This window comes from Melanerpes formicivorus, unplaced genomic scaffold, assembly GCF_026170545.1.
Source record: "Melanerpes formicivorus ecotype bairdi unplaced genomic scaffold, bMelFor1.0.p_v2 SCAF_16, whole genome shotgun sequence".
Classification (NCBI taxonomy): domain Eukaryota; kingdom Metazoa; phylum Chordata; class Aves; order Piciformes; family Picidae; genus Melanerpes; species Melanerpes formicivorus.
In genome coordinates, this window is record NW_027142368.1 from 8805442 (window position 1) to 8832964 (window position 27523).

The 27523-nt window shown below is 42.8% G+C and overlaps 1 protein-coding gene across 4 annotated transcripts in view; it reads left to right on the plus strand.

Annotated features, from left to right (window-relative positions):
• The window catches only part of DENND2B (DENN domain containing 2B), a 139000-nt gene that overhangs the window by 2260 nt on the left and 109217 nt on the right, over nt 1-27523 (plus strand). For 2 of the 4 annotated variants that reach the window (XM_068148029.1, XM_068148028.1), the window contains exon 1: nt 386-648. The exons of the other annotated variants lie outside the window; for them this stretch is intronic. The gene's annotated coding sequence lies outside the window, so the exon portion shown is untranslated. Of the gene's footprint in view, nt 1-385; nt 649-27523 lie in introns of those variants that run through there. 4 annotated transcript variants of the gene reach the window in all.

A 27523-nucleotide genomic window follows, 5' to 3' on the forward strand; every position in this document is an offset into this window, starting at 1 on the left:
CCCTCGCCCTGATGGAAACCATCTGCTCGGCGCCCGAGCGCAGGAAGCGGCTGCTCGCTCTTCTCCTTCCTTCCTTTCTTCCCGGCAAGCGGCTCCGCGCCGGTAGGAGCCCGGCACCCGCGGCTTTTTCAATAAAAAAATAAGCGGTACCTCTCCTCCTGGGCAGAGGGAGGAGGAAGGAGGTTGGACGGGGGTCTCCATTCTCCCCACCTCTTCTGCCCATCTCATCTCCCTGTGGACCGCTCGGTCCTGCTCCCCTCCCTTTCTCCTGGCCGGGACTGGGGTTTGGGGCCGAAGTGGGGGCGGCGCCCACCCTTCCGCAGGGTCGGGGCTGAGCGCTGCCGGCTGGAGCAGTGGCTCGGCCGCCCGGGGCTGCCCGGGCCGGCCCGGGCTGCGCTGGGGGAGCAACTTTCTTTGTTGGCTGCCGGGTGACTGGTTCCCATTAATCTCCCGCACTGGCCGTGGCCGTCTCCACTTCCTGCCTTTGCATACTTCTCTCTCCCTCGATCTCAGTGCCTTCCCTCCTCCCTCCCTCCCCCCTTTCTTTCTCTCCCTCTTCCCAGCTTCTCCAAAAAGCTACAACCGCCCGGGCTGCAGGACGGGGGTCTGCAGGCGTTCGGCGTAGGGAGCGCATCCCTGCGCGCCTCGGTAAGGGCCGGGGAGTCGCGCTGCTGGGTCGGTGGTCGCCGCGGGGGGCCCCGAGCAGGGGAGCAGTCCTGGGGAAAGAAACGATAGATCGTGCTGTGGCTCGCCGTCCCTGCGCCTCCAGAGCCACCCGCCTCCTTGCAGCGGGGCGCGCCGGGATGCGCGGCGGCGAGGGCTCCCCGAGCCCTGCGGCTCCCTGGACCGCGGAGACGCCGATGGCCGTGCCGGCAGGGGTCGGCTCCGCGATCCTTGAGGGGGTTCCTGCCTTGCCCGTGGGGAGCGCGGGTGGGCGCGGGGTCCTTGCTCGGGGGCGGAGCGGGTAGTCGCTGCTCCCGCGCTGGAGAGCCCCGTGCCACCAAGACGCTTCTTTCCGCGCTGATGGCAGGGGACAGGCACCTCGGAGGGATGGGGCCCAGGAGACTACCACGGCGGGACCGGGTGAACTATAACCGGCCTGGAGAGCCAGCCCGCCGAGCGTGGGGCTCTCATCTGAAGAGAGAGGGGGAGCTATGGTCCTTGTCCCTTCCAGCGCCCACTTTCTCATAGTCTGTCCAGTCTGCTCTAACGTTTGCATGCGTGTTGAAGAGAGTAGAGGAGCCACCTGGACTCATGACGGAAGACTTTAGGATCCCAGGAAATATTTAACTGAAGAGCTAAGGGAGCTGCTTTAGCAGTTCACTTGGTGGGAAAATCAGATGTACTGCTTTTGACTTGGTACCAAGTGTTAGCTTTACTGAGGAGCAGCGGGTCACTGCACTCAAAAAGTAGCAGCTACATATGAGGGAGCCTTCTTATTTTTACTTCAGTTTTATCACTCCAATGCACTTAAAATTTTAATAGTCAAGCTAAATGAAGCTGGATGCGTAGTATTATTGCATGGAGAATGTCAACAGTAGTGTTTTCTACAATGATTTTGGGGAAATAAGTTTTGTCTCATTTTACTCCTGAGTGGTAAAAACCACTGAGAAGGATTAAAAATTGTGTGAAGACAAGGGATGAAATTGTTAGTTGTGATATGATTTCTGATGATGCAGGACAGAATGAATTGAAGTGAGGGTGAGTTGCATTTAAGACTTGATATGTATAAAGAAAACATTGTTCAACATATAGTCAGTAGAATAAAATATTCCATATAGTGGAAGGGTGAGTTAACAGGGCAAACATAGAAGTATCTTGTATTGAAGGTCAGATTTGAGAAAGTTCTGTGTGTTTTAGGGATGTCAAAATTTAACTTCCATTTTGATGATCAGGTTATGTAGGTGGCATGGTGGAAATCTGTTACCAGGTTGATGGATGAGACTGAGTTAGAGCTAGTAGCCATTTCTCTCTTGCTTTAAGGTTAGTCATTTAAAGGAAAACTGCCACACATTTAAGCAATTATGATTACCTTATTAGGTTGCTTGAGAATATAGTCAAGCACCTTTTAGAGCTAGCTGCAGTTTATATACTGTTAAGAGTGACTGGACTGACAGGGTACTGCCATCTTATTTCTGAGCTGGAACCAATTTCCTCTGAGAGTATGGAGGAACAAGGAGCAGGGCTCCTTGGGAAGGGGTGACAGAGTGGCAGAGACTCTTCTGCTTCAAAGAGTATATGGCAATCATTCTTCTCTTCTATGCAGAAATAAGAGTCATCCCTGACCTGGCTTCCTTCTGCTCCCTTCAGGGTGTTGAACTCCCCCAGCCAGTTTGCTCAGTGCAGTTACTGGCCTTCCTGGTGCTGAGAAGAGAGGTGCCTTCAGTCCTCTCCTACCCCTACAGCACATTTATGCTATGGCTGCTAGAATTTGCTCCAAGGAGCTCAGGAACAAGCATGGTTGTTTCCCTTTAAGCAAGTGACTTTTAACATATACTGCAGCTCTTTAAGGAGTGTGTGACCCCTTATTATTGGTGACCCTGTAAACCATTGTGTAATCTGTTGACTGTAATGTACCATGCCAATTTATTCTTGGTTGGGAAGTCTTGCCAAGGACTTGATGGAATAGCATGATTTTATCCACTTTATTGTTTTCATTGTATTTCATAAACATCTAAGACCCTCTGGGAAGAATCACTGGGGCGGCTGGGCCTTTTTTTTTGGTTTTAAATTGCTGGCTAAATAAATGTTGCCAGTTTAAAAAAAAATAAAGTGGTATGCAGGCTCTCAGAATGCCTGGAACTGCTAAGCATTCATGTTTAGGAAGTGGGACTATTTTTAGCATAGGGGGGTTTAAAGAAATGATACTAGCCCCTTGTGAAGAGGTCACTGTGAATTGTGCTGAAGAGCCTGCTTTTAACTGGAAAGCAAACCCATGTTTCCCACAGATGAGTAATGCTAAAGTACTAGATTTGTACTTTTCCCACTTAACTGAAGAGGGAAAGGATGGACTTCTTGTTGGTTTACAGTAGTGGGAGTAAGGAAGCCCAAATACTTATCATACAAAAAGATTTAAAATGCTGGACTTGGTGAGGTGCCTACCTGTCTGATTCCCCCCAGTGAGTGTCCAGAAGGGAGACGCAGGGCTGGAAGGCATTTAATACTTCCTGAGAAGGGCTGGGAACTGGCAGCTGAGAGTACAGTGTATCCCTTGGGATCTGTGTTTCTGGGAGGTCACAACTCTCTTGAATGGATCTTTGGCTGCCATTCTGATCTATCGCTAAAAGAACTGTGGTAAAACTTAAGGAAAACCCACATGGGTGTTGAGAACTCAAGGTGATTTGGGATGCTAAATTAATTCTGAATATGTGACTGAAGTTCATAGATAAATTACTTTGGATCCAGGGAAAACTTTTCGCAACTCGTCTGTCAGGAAAATAGAAGCATTTGCTCTTGATGGCTGAAGAGAATGTGGTTCAAGGTAACCACTGTGTGCTAGATCCATCATGTCATCTGTGGGGTCTTGAGTAATTGAGACACTGTTAGTGTAACCCAGTCTCTTGCAGGGCAGAGGACCAACATTTGGATGGATCAGGCTTTCAGAATGTACCAAATGGTAGCTGAGTCAAATCAAGTTTCAGTCCAAACTTCATTGATGTTTGGTATCAGTTCAGTTTAGATTACCCCCTGGCGCTGAGTGCCATGTGTGTTAGTTCTGTCTCTGTGCTGCAAAGTGTATGCAACTGTTGCTTTTCAGATTTTTTGGTCTGCAGTTGGGATTTAGTTGGCAGTTCAGATAGAGGCAAGTTTGGGGATCTGAATCCAAATATTTACATTCTCAATTTGGCCTAGTTTTTGTGCTTGTAAACACTCATAGTCATACTGAACTTTGGTGAGGTTATACATGGCTTTGCCAAGCCTTGGAGAGTCACACCCTGCTAGACCTGAATTTCTCCCTTTTGGGAAGAGTTTTGGGTATGTTTTTCAGGTGTATATATATCAGCTGAGAGTTGGTACTTGCTGTTCTTACCCCTAATCTGACTGCAAAACCTTTTCCTCTATCTTGTTTCTTTTTCATGTAGAAACCCATTGTGCTGGTCAGATGTGTCAAATACATGACATGGAAGAGCTCTGTCCTGCTAGAGAGAGGTTGGGGTGAAAATCTTCCTTCCTCCATAGCCACTGTTTTTCTGGTCCTTGCTGTTTGGGTGTGCAGAAATAAAGCTTGAGGACTGATTTTAATGATGGGGATGCTGGTTTATGGAGTCTCAGATTAAAGTCTTTTCATTCATATAGGCTTTGAATGGCTGTCAGATTTTCTTAGATACTTTTTATTTACCAGGGACTGAGCCTGAAAGATTTACTCTACATGAGCAATTGAATTTTCTGAAGTCAAACTGTAGGGATAGAGATCAGCTAGTACATTAACACCTCATGACCAAACCATCCTCCTGTTTGGTGTTTGGTTCAGTTGCTGGTAACCAGAAATTGAAATTAGATATTGTAGTTTATTTGCAGAGAGCTGGAGACTATAAGTAGGGGTGACTGAGGTGCAGTGAGTTACAGTAAGAGTTTCTACTCATCATCTGAGGTCTGTAATTTTGTATTCATAGCCAACCTAGTTTGGAAGAATACTGTATTATCTTAATCCATACTGAACATGTTTAGAGTAACCTAACTTGTTCTTTTTCTGGAGCATATATCAGATAGTTAGAACTGTTCAGGTAAATGAATGCTTTAATTCATGTAGCCAGTGCTTTAGATACCTTCTGCTTCTGACTTTGGAGATGTTTTTTAGGTTGAGGGTTGTAGAAAAAGAGTAGATGTTAATTTGTAATGTCACCTTTCATAATTCTTTGAAGATATCTATGTTTGAGCTGTATTTGTATGCTGAAAACCTGCCAGCTGCTGCAGTGTAGCTGAGGCTTCAGTGTGTCCTGGAGGAGACACTGGAAGCACTGTGAGTTTGTTGCAAATGCACCCTGTGTGTGTTCACACACAGAGGAATGGGGTGTTATTACAGTTTAAGGATCTGTATCCTAATTTCTCTTTAAAATGAAGATGTAAAATTGCTCGATGTATGAACATTTAGCATTACCACTGGTGCCAACACAGGAAACCAGGTCTTTGAGTTCAAACATTTAATGTTATTATCTATGTCCCACATTATTTAAAACAGTTGCCATGTGAAGTTTTAATACTGCTATTCAGTTTGTCATTTTGAAGGGGTCATCATACTGGTTTGCATTTTTTCCCCTTAAGATCAGTCATTTTCATTGGGACATCCAGTCACAATCACAGGGACAGATGCTAACTGGCTAGCACTGCATGGCCTGCTCTTTCAAGTATTAGGGCAGAGACCAAAGTACTTTAGGAGAGCTGCCCCAGAAGATCTCACAGTCCTTCTTCAGTGAGGAGCAGATGTTCCAAACATGGACTCTTTTTATTCTTCTGAGAAGTCCTTCAAGTCAGGAGATGGATCTGTCTCTCCACATTTTTGCTTTCAACATTGTTACTTCTTTGAGGGAGTGCAAATAATTTTTGCAAGATGGTTGGAATGAATGAGAAGCTTTAATGATTTTGATCTTTTGTCCTAGTGGAAACTTTGCTGCTCAGGGTCACTGGAAAGGGCCCAATGTTGTGTTTCTTTCTGTTGGGCACAGTGTGCTAAAGAAAAAGGGGGTATATTGACTCCCTGTGGGTGAAAATGTGTCTCATTTGTGCTACAGGATTGTAATGATTGGAGTTTCTAGTTTGCCTCATCTCTTAATCCTGGCTCTAGGCTCACAAGATCCTGTTAGCCTGTGTTGTTCAAATGAGCTTTATTAGCTGGGAATATTGTTTCGAGGGTATGGCAGATCAGTGAAGTACAAAAGCTTACCAAATCTGTGCAATGACAGGCTCTGATTCCACTGTTAAACTGCAAATTGTGCATCACAGCTTGTGTTTTACTGCCTGCTATATTATTAACTCTAGTCTTTGAGCAGAACATCCCCCAGGCCACTCAAACTGTGTAGATGGCTGACTTGATAGGGAAGTGAGATCAGAATAGGCAAAGACAGAAAAGGATCACAAAGAAGAGGCCTAAAATCTTCCAAACCTCCATTCAGGCCTTTTGTAAGTATCACTTAATGATCTCCAGATCCATTAAAACAGCATTCAGTACTCGTCCATGCAGTTCACACACCTTTAGGTCTGTATGCACATTTCTCTGTTAGTGTTCTATGGATAGCTGTGGAAATGAGTAAATATCCTGAGTTTAATTGTAATGCAAAGAAAACCAAGGAGAACACGATTATGCACAGGGAGTATGAGATGAACCTAGCTAATTTTGTGCATACTAGTGTTGATCCAGAGCTACTATTGGATAGACTGATGTGATAGAGGAAAGAATCTGACTTGAAAGAATCTGACCTCCAAACAAGTCGGCTACTGGGCTGGAGGTGTGCTCTGGAAGCAGAATAATTAATTGCAGTGGCATATTCGTGTAATAAAATAAGTAATGCATTTTGAGGGACATGCATATTCATGAGCTCATGGATAATGGCTAAACCAGCAGGAATCCAGCCCTGGATAGCTTAGTGCTTTATCTTGGACCAAAAGATTCTTTTCCCTTCCCTGCAGCAGCACAGGTTGGCAACCACATCTGCTTGTCCAGCCCAGACAAACATGTAGTCAGGTTAGCTGAGGTGGAGACCACACAAAGAAGAGTGATTTGGGCCAGGTCAATTATCAAAGCACATAGGCAGTGTCTATTCAACTGTTCCTCACCTGATACTTTATGTCTGGCTGTGACTTTTCAAATGGTTTCTGAAGCCAGCTCTTCCCTGTTACCCCAGTTAAGCAAGGAGTAAAAGGTATATTGAGAGCTGTTTTAAAGCAAAGTATTTTGTGGAGGCTTAGCATGGCCCTGAATATTGAATAGTCAGTGAGAGACTTTTCAATCCATTATTTTTGAGGAAAATAAGATTAATTTTATTTTTTAAAAATTATTTTCAATGCACCACAAAGGGACTTCTAAAAACTGGATGCCAGAATCCTGTACCTGAGGCTGATGGAAAGATGTTATTTTAATCTCTATGGTCTATCATATAAAGCCAGGAGATGAATTCAGACAATGGCAGGAAGATGATGAGATACTGCAGCAGTGCAGCATCTTTCATTTGTGTATATATAACAAAATGTGAATGAGTGAAAGACAGCATGTAGCATTGGTAGATGAGGGAAACATCAGTACAGATGAGAAGGTTCATGAAGCTAATCCTGGGAACAGACCAAACCTCTCAGTTTTTAGTGTTTTAGACAAATCAGAAATCTATTGCAAGGCAAAATATTTTCTTTCATCTTAAACTGTAAATAAGTACCCAGAGTAATGGTTTTGAGACAACAATACTGCTGCTGCACTTGAGTGCTTCAAAAGGCTTTTATTTCAGCCAGGAGGTGATTTCAAGTGAAGTTAGTTGATTTCAAAATTTGTAGGATTAGCTGGTGAGACTGGCAGGATGGTTTAGGCTTTTAATACCATGTTTCTTAAGTACTTAATCTGAGATATTATAAATGGACTAATTACACAGAGATGTGATGTTAATCCTTTTTTTTTTTTTCTTTCTTTCTCAATCCTGAAAAATCATGATCCTTTCTGCTATCTGCTTATGTTTGAGCTTTTTAGTCATAACCATTATTTGTGGTTACAGAATGACAGTTATTTTTTGTATCTACTATTTTCCTCCCCGTCCCTGCCATCTTTCTGGCACCCCCCCATTATAAGCTTATTCTGAGAGGCAAAGATACATTCTTGTCCATCAATGTGCAGCCCAAGTTTACATCTTATGTAGAGTGCATTTATCAGAACTATTCAAGTGATAATGTATTGATAGAATTTCACAAGCACTCTGAGCAACATATTCTGTATGAGGATTCAAGTAGCTGTAAACCCCTTTTTTATTGATGTAAATGGAGGTCAGCCTTGATACACAAGTTAGCAGAGCATATGTTTCAGTTATCCCTAAACTTCATTCTGACCAGGGAGTGGAGGAGACAAAGACACTTTCTGCCTGCACCATTTCCTATCTTTATTTATAGCTTCTCAGCTCTCTACAAAGCTTTAACCAAGCTAGTTTCGAATAGAATAAAAAAATGCTCTGGCTCTTTGTACAACCCTGCTGAGATTTTCTAAGTCACTTATGAGAGTTAGATGTTCAGTTTCCATTAAAGTCAGTTTGAGCCAGATACAAAAATCCTCAGTGTGGCTTTGGCTTAATTGTTTAACAACAAAACATTCACATGTTCTTTGCAGAGGGGACTCAGGGTCTTCACATTAGTAATGTGATTAAGTACTGCAAGCAAAAGTCAGCAACTTATTGTTTCAGTGTTTTCCTTGTTATTAAAGATACTTCTACATGCCTGTATACATCTCTGCTGAAAGAGAAAAGCACCTCTTTCTTAAAACAGTTTTACCCTAAAATATCTGCTTTACTTTTGTTCTCAGACTCAGAAGGAAATAACTTTGCTCTGTAATGACAATGTGTTTGTACTCTTATCCCTTTGATTTTTATCCACTCTGGGAATAACTGCCCACAAAGAGGAGGATGTTCATCTTTCTCCAAAAGAGAATAATTTCTTTTTCAGAAGCAACTCCTATTAAGCACAATGCCTATGGAAAGATGTAAACCCAGGTAAAGAGATAGCAGTTTGCAAGTCTCTTGTCCTGTTTGTTCCCCACATTGCTGTTCACTTGCTCAGAGGCCCTCTAAGTCATTCCATTACCTGCATCCTCAGTTTCTCTGTGTATCTGTAAAGGGATAACTGATCTTTCTCTATGTATTCCTGAGTTCTGCACATTAAAGAACCAAAAGTTACTAGAAGGTTTTGTTAAGCTATTTATGATATGTGTCCTTGTAGTTTCTTGCATTTCTTTCTTATCCTGGAAAAGATGTGACAGGCTAAAAGTGCACTCTGAAGGGTGATGGCAGTTTTACTATTAAGTTTCAATGACAGAAGACTGAGCCTTAGAAGTGTGTGTGACCTGGGGGGCTCTGAACTTAGGAAGGCAGTGCTTTGTTCTGCACTGACACCTCTTGCCAAGCAAAGAAAAGGTGTTGATGTTGGAAGAAGCTGCAGCTATGCTCCTTTGCCAAAAATAAGGTGCAGCCCTAAATGGAAGGAATAGCAATAATGTATGACCCAGCAAAAAAGAGTAGTCAAGACTACTTCCTCAAAGCTGGACCTCCAAAGCAGCTGAAAATTTACCAGGTGCCAGCTGGTCCTTCTTGTTAAAGGCTCAAATCATGTAGATCTTACAGGCCTGTAGAGGCAGGACTGTGCAAGGGCACTGTTACATTAGTTTTGTGATAGAATAGAATAAACGAGGTTGGAAGAGACCTTCAAGATCATTGTGTTTTTCTCATCACATTTCTCATTGCCCAGTAAATGTAGAATCTATCAGGCTACACTTTCATTTAAAGAAGATATTGCAGATATGTTTACAGTTAATCATGCTGTGTAAATACCTTAGTTTACTGGTTTGCTAAATAGATAACAGATTTGTTTGGCAGCCGCCTCATAGGAAATGGGGTATAGGTCTCTCATGCACATTTACTGGGCTCTGAAGTTTTCAGGTTTAGATTAAATTGAGTTTTAGATAACAGATTCTCTGGAAAAAAGCTTTCAAATAACATTTTTTCCCCCGTCTTTCTCAGTCCCTTGGATTCTGAAGATTTTACACATGCTGCCTGTTTAAATTGCCGGAGTGAGCCAAGGTCCTCTGTAGCAGGCCTCACTGCAATTTTTTTTTAAAATACATTTTTGTGCAATGTAAATGGATTACACTTGGGTCAGGTTTTGGGTTTTGTTTTAAACTATGTGTAAAATACAGGAGGGGGAGAATAAGCAGGTGATAGGAGCCTTATATACATCATCAACTGTACTTTGCTTTCTTCAGTGTCTTTTTCCCCATGGTACCACAGCTGTAAGTTTTTTGTCTTGTCCCCTCTGCTTTGAAGGGGATGCAGGATGGCCAAGTGAGCTGCTCTCTTTTCCTCTCATAGTAATTTTTCTGTACCTTTCCTACATTCATGTAGCCATTGATAGGACTAGGGGGACTATTGATAGGACTGGGGGAAATGGGATGAAGCTGGAGGTGGGGAGATTCAGGCTAGATGTGAGGAGGAGGTTCTTCACCATGAGAGTGGTGAAGCCCTGGAATGGGTTGTCCAGGGAGGTGGTCGAGGCCCTGTCCCTGGAGGTGTTTAAGACCAGGCTGGACGAGGCTCTGGCCAGCCTGATCTAGTGTGGGGTGTCCCTGCCCATGGCAGGGGGGTTGGAACTAGATGATCCGTGTGGTCCCTTCCAACCCTGAATGATACTATGATACTATTTCCACAGAGCTTGGATCGCAAGCTGAGTTGGGTGATCTTTCAATGGCAGCACTTTATTTACCAAAAGTTTCTTTCAGTACCATGTTAGATTTGTTGCTACACTAGAAACTGTCCTTGCCTTGTAAGCAGTGGTGGCAGATGGTTTAAGCAAGAGAACAGGCTGGGTGGCAATTTCTGGCTCAGATAGGGGGAAAGAAGGAACACCAAAGGGACAGAAAATGATTTCAACTTGTGCATTGTGAGAGGGAATGAAGGTGATTTTAGTATACTCGCTGCTTGTTTTCCTCAGAGCTGTTCTCTGGCCTGAGGGAATCACTCCTGCAAAGTCTCCTTGGTTTAGGCAGTTTATGACCTGCCCCCTGGCCTCACAGCTGCACCATCCTTAGGCGGTTTGGGCATGTCTTTACACCAGGCCAAATGCCAATTACATATTTGGGACTGAAACCCCATCTGTTGGGTTTTGTTTGTTCGTTGTTTTGTTTTGTTTGGGGTGGGTTGTTCTTTATTTCTTTTGAGCCAGAAAAAGAATAAATCCTGAAAATGTCTGTGTTTTATATTTTGAAAAGGATGTTATTCAAAACAGGGGAAATAGAAGTTTAAACTATATAAGTACTTGACTTATCTCAGCAAAATGCAAGTGCATTAAAGTGCGTGCAAACAACATGATTCTGTGTTTCTTAGAAGAGGGCAGTGAAGAAATGGAGAAAACTTTCCAACAAGGTGAAAAGGAAGCTAGATATTCCCAGTGGTTTTGTTTCCCATTCAGAAACCTGATTCATTGATTGCTTTCTGTACTGCACTCAGTAGCAACAGCAAGAGAAGGGGGGGGCAAACACATGTTTTTCCATGGCTGATACTTAACAAGATCAGGGTTATATATCCATCTCTAAGGCTGAGTAATGCCCAGTTATTGTCCACCTGGAAGTACAGTTGTAAGAAAACCACTGCTTTTAAAGGACTGTTTTTCTGCTCCTTTTCTGCTCCTTTTGTCTAAAAAGCAGCTCCTGGAGGATTGCTGTACTGCAAGGAGAACATTCCTGGTTGGAATTTGTGATGACCACCTACAGTGGTCTGTGTCACTGGAGGGCTGAATCTGTCTTTTCTGCAACCATGTTTGAAAGACTGATTGAGAAAAGTAGGCTGTATCCCACTCCCTTGCTTCTCAGAGTATTTATTTCACTGAATACAAAAGGATGTAAAAAATCTGAGTGTGACAGTGTTTTACCCTTGCTTACAGGAGAATGTACATTTTTCAGCAGGATTAGATGCAGTGTGGAATCTGCCTCTGAATTAGGACTGCTGGGTTTGGCAAAGCAAGGCGTGTGATATGCAACTAGTTTTTTCAAGGTCCTCTAAGGTTTTCTGACTAAACAATTTCTCATGAGCTAAACAGTACTGGGAAAGGCTTGCTACATGGGTAGGAGACCTCCCAAGAGGATGTTTGGTTCTGTGATTGTGTAAGACATCTATCCCCTGACTGGAGAAGACATGTATCAGTGCTCCAGCAAGGAACTGTGGGTACAGCCTTGTGGAAGACTATGGTTCTCAAATGAGATGTGGATCAGGTGCTGGGTTTAACTTGTGTCTGTCTGCCTGAGGAATTACTACATCTCTTAGATATAAACAACCATTCTAGTCACTCTGAGCTCACAGGAATGTAATAATGGTTGCCCTGCAACATTAAAGTGTCATCAAAAGAGAACACAAGTTCAGCCCACTAACACTATTAAACAATCATAAACAGTACAGATTAAGTTAGCTAGTAAATCAAACCAGAAAAAGCCTTCCCTTCTGCCTTTACCAACCCCTACAGAAACTTCTTGGGTTTGACTCCTGCTTGGAAGATTACCAAATTTGGGAACATGTCTTATTTCTGACCAAATTGGCATCAAACACAGGATGCTGTTTAAATTCTGGTTTAACTAACTGCATTTTTGCCTCCACAAACTTCCCTTCTTGCTCCAAATGGATACAATAGTCTTTTCCTTTGTGCCCTCTACACTTCTGTGGCTTTATACCATTAAGTGAGTACTAGGTAAAGCAATTTCTGTGAGTGCCTACTTCTCAGGATTTGTTTTTCGAAGATGTTACAAGGTTATTGTTAAATGATTTGAAAGTCTTCCTTGAGGAATACCATATGACTCAGGGCAGTATTTGAGTCAGCAAAGGCATAAGGAAGTTTTCTCTATGTATTTTGAAGACTTCAGGTCATATTTTTCACAAGTGATATTACCTAGCTCTAATTCAGTGCTTTTCATTGCAGTTCTTCAGAGCACTTGGCAAAGCTGATTGGAGCCATTACTAGAGTTAATTGGAAGTTTTTTATTGAATGAAACATGCTTAAAATACTCTGTTTTGGTGGTGCTGAGCACTTTGTGGAATTAAGTGGATGCTAGGAGAGCTTCCTAAGGAGCCAGAGTGGGCTAGAGGCCCAACTGAAACAGAATCAAACCAAGTAACTGCTTTTTATGAGCCAACACACAACTGGCTTATTGTGCAACAGAGGCATTTTTGGTTTCATTTAGACATTAGATAAAAGAACGAAACTATGAATATCATACTGTCCTTGAATGACATTGGCCAGTATCTCCTTTTTGTAGATTAAAAAATCAAAGAGAGACAAATAAAATTGTTTGCTTGACTAGAACTGGCTAATATGCCAAAAATGGAGCTGGAGTTTTGAGTCTTCAGGCCACAAAGAGCTACTTCAGTCAAGGTACTTGCTTTACCATTTTGCATAAGCACTATTATTTTCTCTCACAAATTAAACTTACAGTTCCAAACAAAACAAAGCATGTAGATAAATAATATCAGTGAATTTTTTTCTGTTCAAATAAAAGGAAAGATAGGTCTCTGTTTAGCTTTAAACACTTGCACTGTAAATGAGAACATTAACTTCTTCACTGCTGATAAATAATCAATTGACTTAATTGGATTATAACAGAGCTTGGGAGCAGAGGTGGAATTAATTTTCTCATATTATAAACACTAAAATGTATTCCTGTTATTTTTTAGTATTGTTAGCAATGTACCTGTTATGACACTACAGAATAGATGGAAGGAAAATACTAAGATATACATGTGGCAGGATAGGTTTCATGTAGAAGTTCTCAAAAGAGAGGAACTGATCCAAGCCAAGTAATACTGTGTCTTCTTTTAGGTGTTTCTAAGAGACAATGCTTGCTCTGCATCACTTTGCTGTTTATGAAGTGAAAACACAGTGCTGCCTTCAAGTTCAAAGAGGCCTTCCTCTAACAAACAGCAGAGATGCAATGCCCTATTTGTTCTCTTGACATTTTTGTTTTATTGTTACAGACTCTGGTCTCCAGAGACCTATAAAGTATGCATGAATAAGACAGAGAAATGCACTTCTATTTTCTTTTGGGAACGCTGGAGATTTTAGCTTGGAGATAGGCCTGGCTGGCTATCTTAATCCATCTCTCTCATTCCTATTGGCATTGGCAGGAATCTGGATAGCATACTGCCCTCCTACTTAATCTTCTGCTTTTCCTTGCATTTTGTCTCATATGCCCATCTTCAGTGTCCTTGTTATGCTATCTGATAAGTCCATGGTCTCCTTGTATGTCTTTTCCATTGACTGATTTTTATTACCTTTACTCATAATCCAGTGTTGTCTTTGAGCGCTAAATAGTGATCAAAGCCAGATTTCATGGTCTTCCTACATGCATAAACTATGTATGTGTAAGCAATAACAAATGTCCCTTTTTGATGGGAAAAAGGCAGATCTAAGAAGTGGCCAGGAGGTAGAGAAATGCATGTTAACCTTCATCCATTTATAAGTAATCTACTGAAAAGTGGTGAAATATGTCACCCTCTAAAAGTTTTCAAAGGTTGTGGGGTGACTGGGCTCGATCTAAGCAGGTTTATCCAGCATTGTCTCAAAAAATCATGTATGGGAATCTTCACTGCATATAGGAGAGAAGTTATGTTTATATCCCAGAATATAAATGAAATGCTAACTTGAACAGCTTTGCAGCGAGGAATGTCTCTCTTTCCTTCACAGCTTTACATAGTTCAGTGCTTCCCCCTCTTCATGTCCTCATAGCCAAAGAATGCAGACAAATAGCTGAAAAAAGGTTTGTCTCTATAGTGCTGTTAGGTCATTAAAGTTCTTGGCCAAAAAATATCCTTGACCTCCCTGGTCAAAGGAAACCGCATCAACAGCAATAGTTTTAAAGAGATTACAGCTAGTGGGTCTCAGCTGTTGTGCATGAGGCCTAAGGGTGCCTAAGGGGAGAGAGCAAAACCTGCTGTAACTCTTGTTCTCATTCTTAAGCATGTCTGGGGAAAACCTTTTTTGATTCATTTCATGCAAGGCTAATGCCAGCAGAAGATTCAGAGAGGCATTCCTTCTGGGTCTGTGTTTTTGTAAAAACTTCAGGATACTGCTCATCAAAATCCTGAGAACAAATGGCCTGTTGGCTTCTCCAGATGAAGAAACTCAGCTCTTTGAAGGAGCTGGGCATCAGTCATGAAAGTATGTAACTGATGCTGTGGGGCTGTGAAGAAGGTTGCTGCCACATTGCATTTGGTGACAATGGTAGAAGCTTTTGGTAATTTGTTTCCATGGGGATAGGAGACTTATTTTAAAAGTTTTTGGTTTTTGCCCTTGGATTAGCTAGGAAGATCTGCATAGCTGAGAACCTTCCTAAGTGTGAATAACTGAATTTACATCTTAGTCCTTTTTGTGAGCAGGAAATTTCACGTTTCTGTGATGCAGTATTTCTGTTTGAAGGAAAGATGCTAGCTTGCAAAAGTGCCTTTCCTGTTCACTACATCTGATTGTGTAAGCAGGGTTGATCTGAACTCTGCCTGAACCAGAGCAGTATCTTACCCTGGAATTCATCACCAGGAAAACCAGTTCCCCAGAACTGCTCTGATACCAGCATGACTGCTGCAGCTCAAGCTCTTCCATGGGTCAAAAGCAATGTGCTGAATGTCTCTGGAAAAGATGTTCTGATACTTCTCCTTGCTTCAAAGTTCACCTTTAATGCCACCCCCGCTGGTTATCCTGTGATGCTTGGGGCATGACCAGCAAATGGAACAGAATGTGGAGTGTGTAGTACTATTTGGGATCAGAGAGCAAGGGCTGTCCTCTGAGGCAGGATGAGCTAGGAGCTGAGGGTGACCACTACACAAGCAGGACAGTGCTTTCACTGACTGTGGTGCAGTTCCACAATGCCCAAGTGGGACCTGTTTGGTGACAGTGACAGGTTTCACTGGCAGCCCAGTGATCCATGGGCAGATGCAAAGGAAAGAGCTGAGACCAAGTTCAAGTCATGCCCAGCAAGGATAGGGGTGAGGGTGGGCCAACCTGTAGCATGTCTCAGCCTGAGCTTAAACTGTGCTTCTGATCCTTCGGGCAGCAGCTGTTAGGTCTCAGGTCAAGCTGATCAGGGAATTTAAGGGCTGTTAGGGATCTGAATGGCTGCTCTGCTGTGGGACAGACACTGATGTGCTGACTGCATGTCTTAATTCCTGTTTAAGAAGACCTTCTGGGCTCTGTGAGACAGCTCAGGGAATAGAATGCTACTGAGTGCAAGTAAGGAGCAGTAGGGCTTCCTTTCTGAAGGCCTAATTGTGAGTGTACCCAAGATGAAGCAAGGGGAAGGCCAACATTTCACTTCCTGAGGGGCAGACTGAGAAATTGGTTTGGTCTTGATGGGCTGGAGCTGCTGTCTCCTGCAGGTTGGTGTCCACTGCAGTCCCAGGGTAAACCTCTCTGCAGCTGAGTGGATGATTTACCACCTTCCTCCCTTGTATGATTATCCAGGACTGATGGTGCTCTGGCCACTTCAACACTCTTAACTGGGAGAAGTATCTACAACAGACCATCCAACCCATAATCCTTACTCTTTACAGCACAGTTACTTTCCTGCTGATGTCACTTAAAATACATTTAATATTGCTACCACCTGTTAGCATGGCCAAAGATCTTGTCAGAAGAGAATCTGGTAGTTAATATTTCCAGCTCTGTGTGAATAAACAAATAATTCTGCAAATCCCTGAGAATGAAAGCTTGGGGCCTTGGCATGGCAAACCAACCCATCAAAACTGGATTTCTTTTATTGTTTGTTTGGCATTTGATTTTTAATAACAAGCAAATTTTTCCAAGTAGGACCGTACATACTGTATGCAATTTGTCTAAAGACAAATCTTACTAGAAGCAGGGGGGGGGAGAAGGGGGAAGACAAAAAAAGAATCACTTTTCAGAGAGAATCTTGCTGCGTTTGTGTTCTTTTAAAAATGAGAGTCTAACTCAGAAGCTGGAAACTTTCTGCTTCATCAAGATAGTACAGCTTTATGACTCTGCTCTCCACTTTGCTCATGTTCCAGTAACTGCAATAAAGTCAGCAGTGAAGGTGAAGAGAGATCTTTTGACCAGCGTTGTTTGCTACACAGCCACTCCCCTCTTTTAGCACCTGCTTTTCAGAGCAGAGCTTTGCAGAAAATCAGATATGATTCTGCATAGGGTCTCTCTTTTTTTCCCCTTTTCCTTCCCACCCCCCCTTTTGCCAGCCACCCAGATGAGGCTAGTCTTAATTTGCTTCTGAGGTTTTTAATTGGGAACAAATTTTTTTGAAGTTTAATTTTCAGACCCTTGAAGGTCTGATTGATCAAATGTCTATCTGGTTTTTTTTTGATAGAATGCAAGCAGGCTGAAAATATTGAACTCTTTAAAACACAACCAAACAAAAAATCCAGCACTCCTCTGAGCCCCCTGCCCCAAAAAGCCCATCCAGGTTTTGAAGTTTCATAGAAACTTGTCTGCCAATGCAGGCAGCAAGGCATGAAGGAGGAAGGTCTTTGCATCAGTAATAACTGTGTGTGTGGGGTGTAACTAGTTGCTCTGCTGCGTGGTTTTTGGATAGCCTGTTATTTGGCTGCATTGTTACAGCTTTAAAACTGGGCAGATTACCTGGATGCTGTCTATATTTAAATGATTGCATGTTCTGGGTCAGCTTTGGAACCCAGCAGCTGATATGGTCCTTGTGGTTTTGTGGGCACATTAACAACAGGAACAATCTTTTGCCTTCAAGTATCTGTGGGTAGAATTTCTTGTCTGTCATTTCAGCACCTGGTTAGCAGGTGTAAACAGGTACTTGAGCACCTAAAACTTTGCCTAATTGTAGCCATGAGCTGTGACTTCAAAGCTAGATACTACCTAGCTAACTGCTTAGCCTGTATTTGATAGGTTTCTATTTTTGTAGAGAGCTGGTATGGTTTCCCTTGCATTGCTTTGTATTGCCCTAGATGTGTTTGTTTTGTTTTCAAAAAACGTTTACAGGGCATGAGTAGTTGCAATGATCTTAGTCTGCAGTTAGTAGTCACAACTTTATGGGCATCAGAAGAACATTAGTCATCTACAAATGGTAATGATTTGGTTTATCAATAACTATGACTTTATCTTATCCTATGAATTAGGCAAACGAGTTACAATCCTGCATGGAGATTTTGCTGTGACTTTGGTAGATTGGTGGTACCTAGTTAACATTGACACTTAGGGTTTGGAAGGTCTTACTCTGCCCATGCTTTTGACAGCAGACAACAGGCTGCACCTGCACTGATGCAATGTGCACCTGTGGGCCAGCAGTGCAAGCTGCGTGAGAACTGGGATGGCAGTGCCTGGCTCCTGGCACTGAGCTCACCTCCAGGTGACCTTTCTTTCTAATTGCCAAATACAGAATCTTTTTTCTTCTGACATCTAACACTCCAAGATTTTGAGGAAAAGGGGCAGCAGATCAGGACAGTTAAAATAAGCTAAATGTAACATTGCTGGGAATCAGAATGACTTTACTTTGCCAAAGAAGAGTCATGCTTCACATGCAAATGATTTTCCTTTGACCTGAACTTAAACCATGGGTTCAGGGAGCAACCATTTATAGAATTGGTTAGGTCTGTAATTCACTGTGTGAATAACAGGATGGTCTGAAAGAGAAAGCAAAGATCCTTGCTTCTCAGTGAAGATGCAGAATAAAGACTATCAAATTCTCTTGGGTTTTCATTAAACTGGAGTGTTTTTGTTGTTTATATTTTTCCTTACATAGCAGGACTGGTGGGGGTTCAGAAATGCTTTCAATCAGTGTAAACCCTTTCCTATTGTGGCAGGCAGTTGTTCTCTCAGCGTTTGCAGATGAGGGGCACAGGAACACTTAAGAAACAATTGCTTTTAAAAAATAGATGAGTATGTGGTTCTGGAAAAGGAAGAAAAATGCACCTCCATAAACTCCTGCATTATTAGATATCAGGAATACTTTCTTAGTCTGTCATTGGAGCAACTCTTGAGTGGGATTCTGCATCCCACACCTGAAAATGATTCTAGCTCAGCCAAATAGTTGAGCATGTGCTTGAAAGCCTACCATTGACTTCAGCAGCTTGCCTAAGGGTTTGCTCAGGTTTCATGCTGGTCTGAAAGGCTGCTGGAGTCCTCACAACTGTTCTCATATGATACTTCCTCTGGTGAGAGTGGACAGCAATTTTTGTGTACTTCCAGTGCTTGTGAAATGCAGTGATCACTCCTCCTTCCTAGCAATGCTAAGGAAAAACTTTGTGACTGGATCACTGAGGAGGTATTTGTGTGTGTGCGACATCCACTGAAACAGTGGTGTTGATCTGGACTAGGCTGGCCCAAATTGCAGTTTGTTCAAAGTTCACAGGTTATGGTGAGTTGTGGTGCTGCTGTGTGCGTGGCACTGGGGACAAAGTTGACACGGAGCAAGGAAGTTCCGTTAACCAGCATAGCTGCCTCTTGTTAAGGAAGGAGAGCCAAGTCAGAAGATATGAATATGATTATTCAGGACTGAATAATGCTCTTGATTTTCCATGCCACCATCTGAGACTTGTAACATGTGACTACTCCCAAGCCTGCTAGGCAGCCTGCTTGCAGGGATGATAAGCCTTACTCACCATGCCTCACCCTGTATGGGCTGAGATGTGGTATTACTGTATTGGGTATGGATATTGTCATAATTATTCCACCCCCTCCCTGGTCCAATCTTGTTTCATAGTGGTTTTTTAAGAGGAAAACCACTAAATCAGCCTCAATGTGTTGATGACCAACTAGAAAATTAGTTACTGGCTCTGTTGATGGTTGGGTTCTGTGCAGCAGTAGGGTAGGAGCCTGGCAGCAGCCTATTGAGCGTAGCTGTGCTGACTCAGGTTTTCACAGATTGCTGGGAGATCAGGCTCACCATGTATGTTTGTTTCTTCTGCATTGATTCAGCATGCTGAAGGGAAGACAGTTCAATACAGAGGTGATAAAGAGAAGAAACAAGGGCTGAGAGACATTTTGTCATTTTGGGTGGAAATGAATGTACAGTTTAAATGATTCTGCAGAGCTGTACAGCCCTGCCTTTGTGTTTTGAGAGTGCACATGATTTACTGCAGAAATCAGCTTGGCATAACACAGCTGTGCAGATTCAGCAGACCTACCATTATCTTGTCATGTTTTTTAGCAAATCGACTTTTACAAAGCAGCAATTCAAAATCATGAAAGAGAAATGTGCTGAACAACCCATCCCTTCTTGCCCCCCCATCCAGTGTGCGCTGGCAAATCTGTCACAACTGCACCCACGGGTCTAGCGGCACTGGGCTCCCTCATTTGCAGGCTTTGGGAATCCTGTGTGGAAGCTGGTGTGGGTTTTGATTTTATTACTGTGTTCTCAGACTCCCAGGTTGCTGACTTTTTAGCTAATTATGGCAGTTGGGACCTGGCTTTCTGTCGTTTTTCACTTTGCAGAGTAAATAGCATTTCACTGGTACAAGGAGAGTGGCAAATGCTCTCTGCAACATTTTGCAGCTCTTGCTGCTTTTCAGCTCTGCTCACCCACAGCCTGTAATCTCAGATGGACAAAGGAAAACGGCCTGAAAGCAGCTGGGGCATGCCCTGACTAGCATTGCTTTTCACTGCCTCTGAAGGTGCAGTATTGAGCTAGATGCATCACTGGTCTGACCCTGTTTTTAAAGTATGTCTGTATTCCAGTGTCAGCACTAAGATAGCTGTAGATACAGTATTTCTGTATTTTCAAGTCTGCCTGGATTTTTGATGATTTTAAGGGGTTAATTAAAAAAGTGTCAAACTTTCCTACCTTCTGGGAATTGAGGACATTCAGCCCATGTATACCTCAGCAAATGGCTTCTGTTTAGTATGATCTTTGTACATTACCGTTGAGAGGTGGTTATCTTGGAGAGTTAAGTCATGGATGTGCCTAAGGGTGAAAGAATAAAAACAAGTGAGATTAAGGGGAGGAGAGATGGGAGAAGCAAAGTTCTTTGTCTGCACAGATATTTTTTTTCAATGGATATGTGTGAAGTGTATGGGTGGAGAAGCCCTAAGGAGCCTTATTAGATAACAAAATAGCTTGCTTAGCTATTGAAGTGACAGCCCTACCTATCCTCCTTTTGCACTCTTCTGTGAACTAACCAGTGCTCAAGCAGCCGTGTTCAGGTGTGGAGCAGGGCTGTGCTCATCTGCTTTTCCTTGGGGTTTGAGATGAACTGCAAAGCTAGTGGTGTTTTCCCTCCAGCTTCTGAGCTTAGCAACTTGTGTGTGAAGGAGTCTGACAAGCCCTTTGGCACCAACTATGCCTGTGTCAGCACACTCCATGAACCTGCTCCACAAACCCTGCCTCAAGCAACAGAAGTCTTTTTCCTGAAGACATGACTGTTTCCTCAACAGAACTTTCTTCCCTAGAAAGTACTTGTTTCCTTTCCTTTCCTCTGCAGAAATTACTTCTTGCCCAAAAGCCCTATCTGGTTTTGAAGGTTAGCCAAGCTGACCAGAGGCACTGGTGAGGGAAAGCTGTCCTAAGGCCACAGGTTTCAGACCCTCTTGCAGCTTGTCCCATGTGCAGAATTTACTTCTTGTCACAAGTGATGTCTTCGAATCTTTTGAATGGCTTACCCAATAGAAAGAAACCTCTGCTCTCTATTAATGGCTCTTTCTAGCAGATGTGAAATCCAGTGGAACATATACAGGTTCTTTGGTTTTAACAGGAACAGATGATTTAATAAGCAGCTATAAATCTCTTGGGATGTTCAGACAGCACACCTCTGCCAGGCTTTTCACTGACTAGACTTCTAGCCCATGACTCATAGTGGTTTGCTCCACTCTCCACCTCAAATGCCTGTAGTTCTTTTGGCTTTTCGAGGTGCTCTGTGCTACCTATGGGGGTTTTTAGCACCTTCTTCTGTTTAACAGATGTGCTCTTTCATCCAGTAGACAGCATTCAAACAGCTGACTCTTAGTCTCTGTGTGTGCATGGCAGTGCATGACTTCTTTTTCATTGCCTAGCTCAGCTTGTGATTTCAAAATTGTATAGTGAAAGTGTTTCTGAAGATTATATAATGCAGCCTCCTAAATTGGCTTAGTAGTGGGAATCTGGTTAAATTTAAACAGAGATACAACCATCCTCTCTCTCAGTGCAGTGATGCTTTCCTTGCAGCAGCCTGTGGCAAACTTGTGAAATTTCATGAATTTATTCTATTTCTGATAGATGCAATTATTATTAACTCTTTAGAGATAAGGAAACCAAGGCAGAAAGCTGCTTCAGTTACCTGTAGCTCATGCAGAGGAGGGCCATATATCCTGAAGTATGGAAGTGCCATTCCAAATGGATGTAAGATGGCACTGTGCTTTACAAAATGTTGTCTTTTGGATTGTGCTGCACTGCTGGCTTTCCATAAGTGTCTCAGAGGTCTAGGACCTGGGGTGGCAAGCTTCTGCTCATTTTACATTTGGTTCACAAGCCATGTGAATTACACTTGGGAGCCACTCTAGAGGAGATGTGAGGTATTAGAATTACTAAGATTTGCTCCAGGTTCACACCCTTGTAAACCAGAGATGAAACCAGTGATAAACCATGAGATTGTGTGTGGAATTTGTAACCATTGTGGAGATTCTTGCAAGGCAGGTGTGGTGCAGCGTGTTTTGAATGCAGCTGGATGGAGAGGATTTAAAATGGCCACTGTTACAAATTTTAGCAGGTATCTAATAGTTTTGAGTGTTCTGACTTTGTCATACACAGGCAGGAAAAATCAGGCTCAGTTCACTGGCTCAGGACTACATTTGTGTTTGTTGTACTCTAAGACTCTTAATTTCAGTGGTTGGGATGAGGAAGAAACCCTCTTCATGTTTGGACTTTTTCAGGCTGGAGTGAGCATCAAAAATGCACAGATGTGAAGCACAGGAAGAAGCTGGGAACAGCCTTGGAGACTGATTTATGTGCAGAATTGTATAACATGATCAAAGATGTGTAGTGTTTGAAGTTTATGGTGAGATTGCACCTTACTGCATTCTTCAAATCCTGCTTGCTTTTGATTTCCCAGCGCCTCAGAGAGCCAAGCAGGTATCGTGTTGCTAGGCGGAGAAAGCTATACAAGGTCACATAACTGGATGGCGTCAAAATCAAGAACAACCTTTGATTCTTCTGGCTCCTTGTTAGGCCCTGCCACATTGCACAGGAAGCAGAGTAGAGAGTTTCAACCTTATGTGCAAAAAAAACAAGCAAACCCCAAACCCCAGCCCTATCAGCTCTTCCTGGCAAACTGAGAGTGTTGCTTTATGCTTTCAGTAATCGCAGAGTTCTCACATTTACTGAAGGGAATTTCACGTGTCAGGAAATCAGAAAACTGGAGTTGTAATCAGCATGTCTGTTCTTGAATGGGGAATTTTCCCCAAAGCAAGTTATGATGCATGCTCCTGATGATTTAAATACTATGGTTCAGACTTTCCATAAGCTGCTTCCAGCACTGTAGGCACTAACTCATGTTTGCAGTGAACATACACACACCCAGCTGCAAAGGTAACAACAGCTGTAAGTTCCATCTTAAAATCTCAGCATAACTCTGCAATGAGCTGTGAGTGGCCAGCCCCTGTAGACGTTCAGGTGGTGATGTGGGTGCAGTGTTCATGCTTGTGCTGTGATGGCCAAATTGGGGTTAGCTAGAAATCAAGGCTTTTAGAAGAGCTTTGGCCAGCACTTCTTCACTGGCAGCAAGGTCTTTTGCAGACTTTCTGGTGTGTGGTCTTTGCCTGCTAACACTCAACTTGTGTTGTGGGATTTCACCATTTGCATAGGAGGAACAGCAAGCAGTAGCATTTCCAGGGAGTTGTCCATCCCCTTAAAGCAATGTACACAGCAATGAGGAACATCATGTGACTACATGGACCTTATCCAGTTGTCTATTGGAAAAAATATCTGTAATAGCTGTATAGTTTTCCCAGACTTAGAAGAAAAGCATTGGTACTTCCCCAAGTTCCATCATTTTCAGTTTGATGAAAAAAAACAAAACAACCCCAAAAAAAGATAAAGAAGTTGATGTCTGCTTTTCTTTTGTCTCTAAAATGGGAAATAATTTAATTAAAAGAAGAAATCATGCTTTTGCATGGCAAGAGGTAAAATCTTGTTTCTGAGCCATCTACTTTGATGAGAGTAAAGCAGAATATGAGGTTGGTTTTGTGGTGGTGGTTTTCCCCCCTTTTCTCCCCTCCTCCCCTTCACCCCCTCCCCCCTTTTTGTTCAATCATAGCATCTACAATTAGTGTAATTAAGAGGAGTCAGATAGGTATGTGGGTTCCCAACAGCCTAAAAGGAGGTGTCTGGAGAATTCTTCCAAGGATGTGAAGCTGTTTTCAGAAGCTTCCTCCAACTCTGTTTTGAAGAGTGCAGAGAATTGGAGGAGGAGGAATACCCTTGCTTTTAAGGCATTCATCTGGATCTTGGGCCTGGGAGCTGAATTCCCAGCACTGGGACTGGCTTCCTCTGTGGTCTGCAGTATGCTGCTCAGGGGATGTGTGCTGCACAATGGAGCTCAGCACAGAGAGCCCTGAAGCTGACTCCAGGAGGTCTGCATGGCCCTACAGCACAGTGGGGCACTGTGTGGAGGCATAAACCCTTCCAAAACAATACAGCTGCAGTAGTTCAAGCACTGCCTTGTGCTCTTGGGGCTGTGCTGCTTCCAGTTCTGGAGTTAGCGTGGTTGTGACTCATTTGGGCATCTCTGTACCACACTCCATTTCTAAACCCAGGAAGCACTGAGGTACTGAGAAACTAATATAGTTTCACAAAATGTTTTTGAACTGTTTGCATGGGCTGGCTTTGGATTTCCTTTGTTTTGCACAAGCTCGTCCTAGTCCCTCTGCTGTCACTGACTTTCTTTTCCTCTGTGGCACTGGAAAACAGCTTGATGGAAAGCTTAATTTCAGCTGTTTCTCATGCCCAAATTATTTGCCAGGAAGAAAAAAGTTCCCTTGGAGTTCAGCTGGCTTTCCATGTCCTAACTATGATAGCAGGGCAGGTAGCCAGACCCTGGTGCTTGGAGCTCCACTGATCACATGGTTTCTGAGGTGCGGCTGTGTGGCCTCATGCACAAAGCCACTTAACTCCTCTTTTCCAAGCAACTGCACAGGAGTGACCTTCACTTGGCTTTGTAAAGCCATGAATCATAGTATGGTTGGAAGGTTGGCAGTGATCTAGTTTAACCACCTGCTAACATAGGTTTGCCTAGATCAGGTTGCACAGAAATGTGTCCAGGTGGGTTTTGAAAGTCTCCAGAAGAGACTCTAAAACCTTTCTGGGTAGCCTGTTCCAGTGCTCTGTCACCCTCAAAGAAGTTTCTCCTTCAGTTCAAGTGAAGGAAGCCAACTGCAGAAGTTAGCACACAGATAAGTCATTGCTTTTTGTCCAAAAGAACATCAGGCTGACACTGTCTTCTTAAAGTCTCTTGGCTAATAGTCTTTAGAAGATAAGATCTATCCAGTCAGAGGGGGTTGCATAAACTTCCTGTGAACTTTCATAGCTGATGATCAAAAGAAATCACAAGACATGTTGTCATTATTTATCTATCTATTTATTTATTCAGAAGTTCCAAGAGTGCACAGCACTACTGCTTGTGATTCTTCTCATGTAAACAAGGTGACATCATACTGGATGCTCAGCCTTAGACCCTCATATTTTCCATTTTGAATTTAAAATTAAGAGCTCTTTTGCAGTGGAGGCAAAAATGGAGAAAATCTATTCACCATCCATACTGTACTTCAGAAACCAGCACTGCATTATTGAATGTACCTGTCCTTGTGTCTATTGCTTTGCTAAGAGATTCTCTTCCCTTTGTTAGCTCTGTAAAGCCAATGTAACAATAGAGAGGGTTCCCAACAGCAACACTTTCTTTGCCCCACTATCTAAATACAAGTACAGGAGGAGCTGCCTGAACAATAATTTGCAAAGAGCCTTTTCAGGTGGGAATTTGACTTAAAGGATCTGTGCTCTGAGAAGGATTCTGTTCCTCTGTTCTCACTAAGTCAGAACTTTGCAGCACTTGATCAGATGCACACAAGATTTAGTCCTGCCAGAGTTATGTTCTTGAATCCTACTTGCATTGCAGATGCAGGTGTGAGGGGATCTGTTTGGTTTTTTAAAATTGTCTTCTAGTTTCATGTAGAGCATCTTGTGTCACAGGATGTATACTGTAAACAAGGGCAATAGAAATTTGTCCTTCGGGGTTTTACTTGGAAGTAAATAGTGAACTAAGACAAATTGAGATATCTCACATTCATGTAGGGTCAAATCAGAATTCCTGTGGAATTTCCAGTAACTCATTGACATCTCTACTGATATGGTTAGTTCCCAGGAGAAGCCTGCTTGTCTCATTTGCCTCACTTCTTAGGGCATAAATCCATGCTTGATGGAGACATATACAGTAAAAAGAGGTATAGGAAGAGACTGATGCCTATAAAGGGAAAAATTGTCTTGTTTGGTGAAGACAGGACAAATAGTGCCCTCACAGGGGCTTCTTCCCTCCATCGATTTTGTTCCTACAGCTTCCTGTCTTTCCTTTTCAGGCATGCCTGAGATACAGCACAGCCAGGCACAGAAGAGTGTTGATGGGCATGCAGATGGGTTGCAGACAGGGCTGTCTCTGGAGGGTTAAGGAGCAGAAGGACTTACTTACATGAAGTTCCCACTTTTGGTTATCGCTGTGGCTTGGCTTGTGTCTTGGCCTGGTGCCATCTGACACAATTTGCAGCGCTGGGATATTGAGGGCTGGCTGAATTGGCTGCTTGGGCCTGGAGCCAGTTTGTATGGCTTGTTTGGCTTTGCAGTGCTTTCCTTGCAAGGTGAGCTGTAATATGTGTCTCCTGTCATGAATCAGACCATAGGTATGGATAATTCTCAAACCAGGCATTTACATGAGTTAATTCTACACTGCTGAGGTTTAAATTTGTTTTATTAAGGAGCTATTCAGCTTATTGCTCAGCAGATTTCCAACCTCATTAAGAGGTTTATTGTGGGGAGCAAACCTGGTTAAATCACCAAACAACATCTTAAAGCTTTAATTACCAAGTAAAAATGTTCTGTCCCTCTTTCATGAAGTATACTACACTACTAAAGCACCACTTTGGTAAAATATTGTAACACATTTTAAGTTCTTTTGAAGTCAATGTTAAAGTGCTTTGCTGAATCAGGGCCTAAAACAATAATAGCCACAAAATTAAGCCACTTTATTTCTGAATGTTTGCACGGGAATTGAATGTGTTAGCTTCTTGTCACAACCCCATGGGTATAGGAATCCTCACAGTTTCATGGAGTCACTTAGCAACTTCTGCAAATTGCTGTCTTGCACCCAGTTGAGATGTCAGGGTCAGATCCAAGTATGGCAGGCTTTCATTTGCAGAATGAGATCAAACTGAAATGGGATATAGGGCCACGAAGGGATTGGCAGCATCTCAAAGAGTGCACAGCTATGATTAGTCATTTCCTATATACTTATAGCATGTGTGTGAGTATATGCACACACTTGGGGTTTTTCTTTCCCCTTTTTCTTTTCCCTGGGTTATTGAAATCAGTACAGTGCTTCAAACATAATCTTTGTTGGGCTATTAAAGAGGTCATGGAAATTTTTAATTTTCTTGCTAGAAGAGAGAGTTGTGGAAATTATGTGAGCAATAGATCTGATGCTAAAATGGGGGAAGAAAATGTGTTCAGAGCTGACTGATCTTAGACATACAGCTGTGCCGTCCCCTTGCAGCTGGGGAGCTCACATGTTGGGTCAACTTCTTTGCTGTTGCTTGCAGGACTACTATATACTTTTTTAAACAACTGCTACAGTACAATCAACAAAGCATG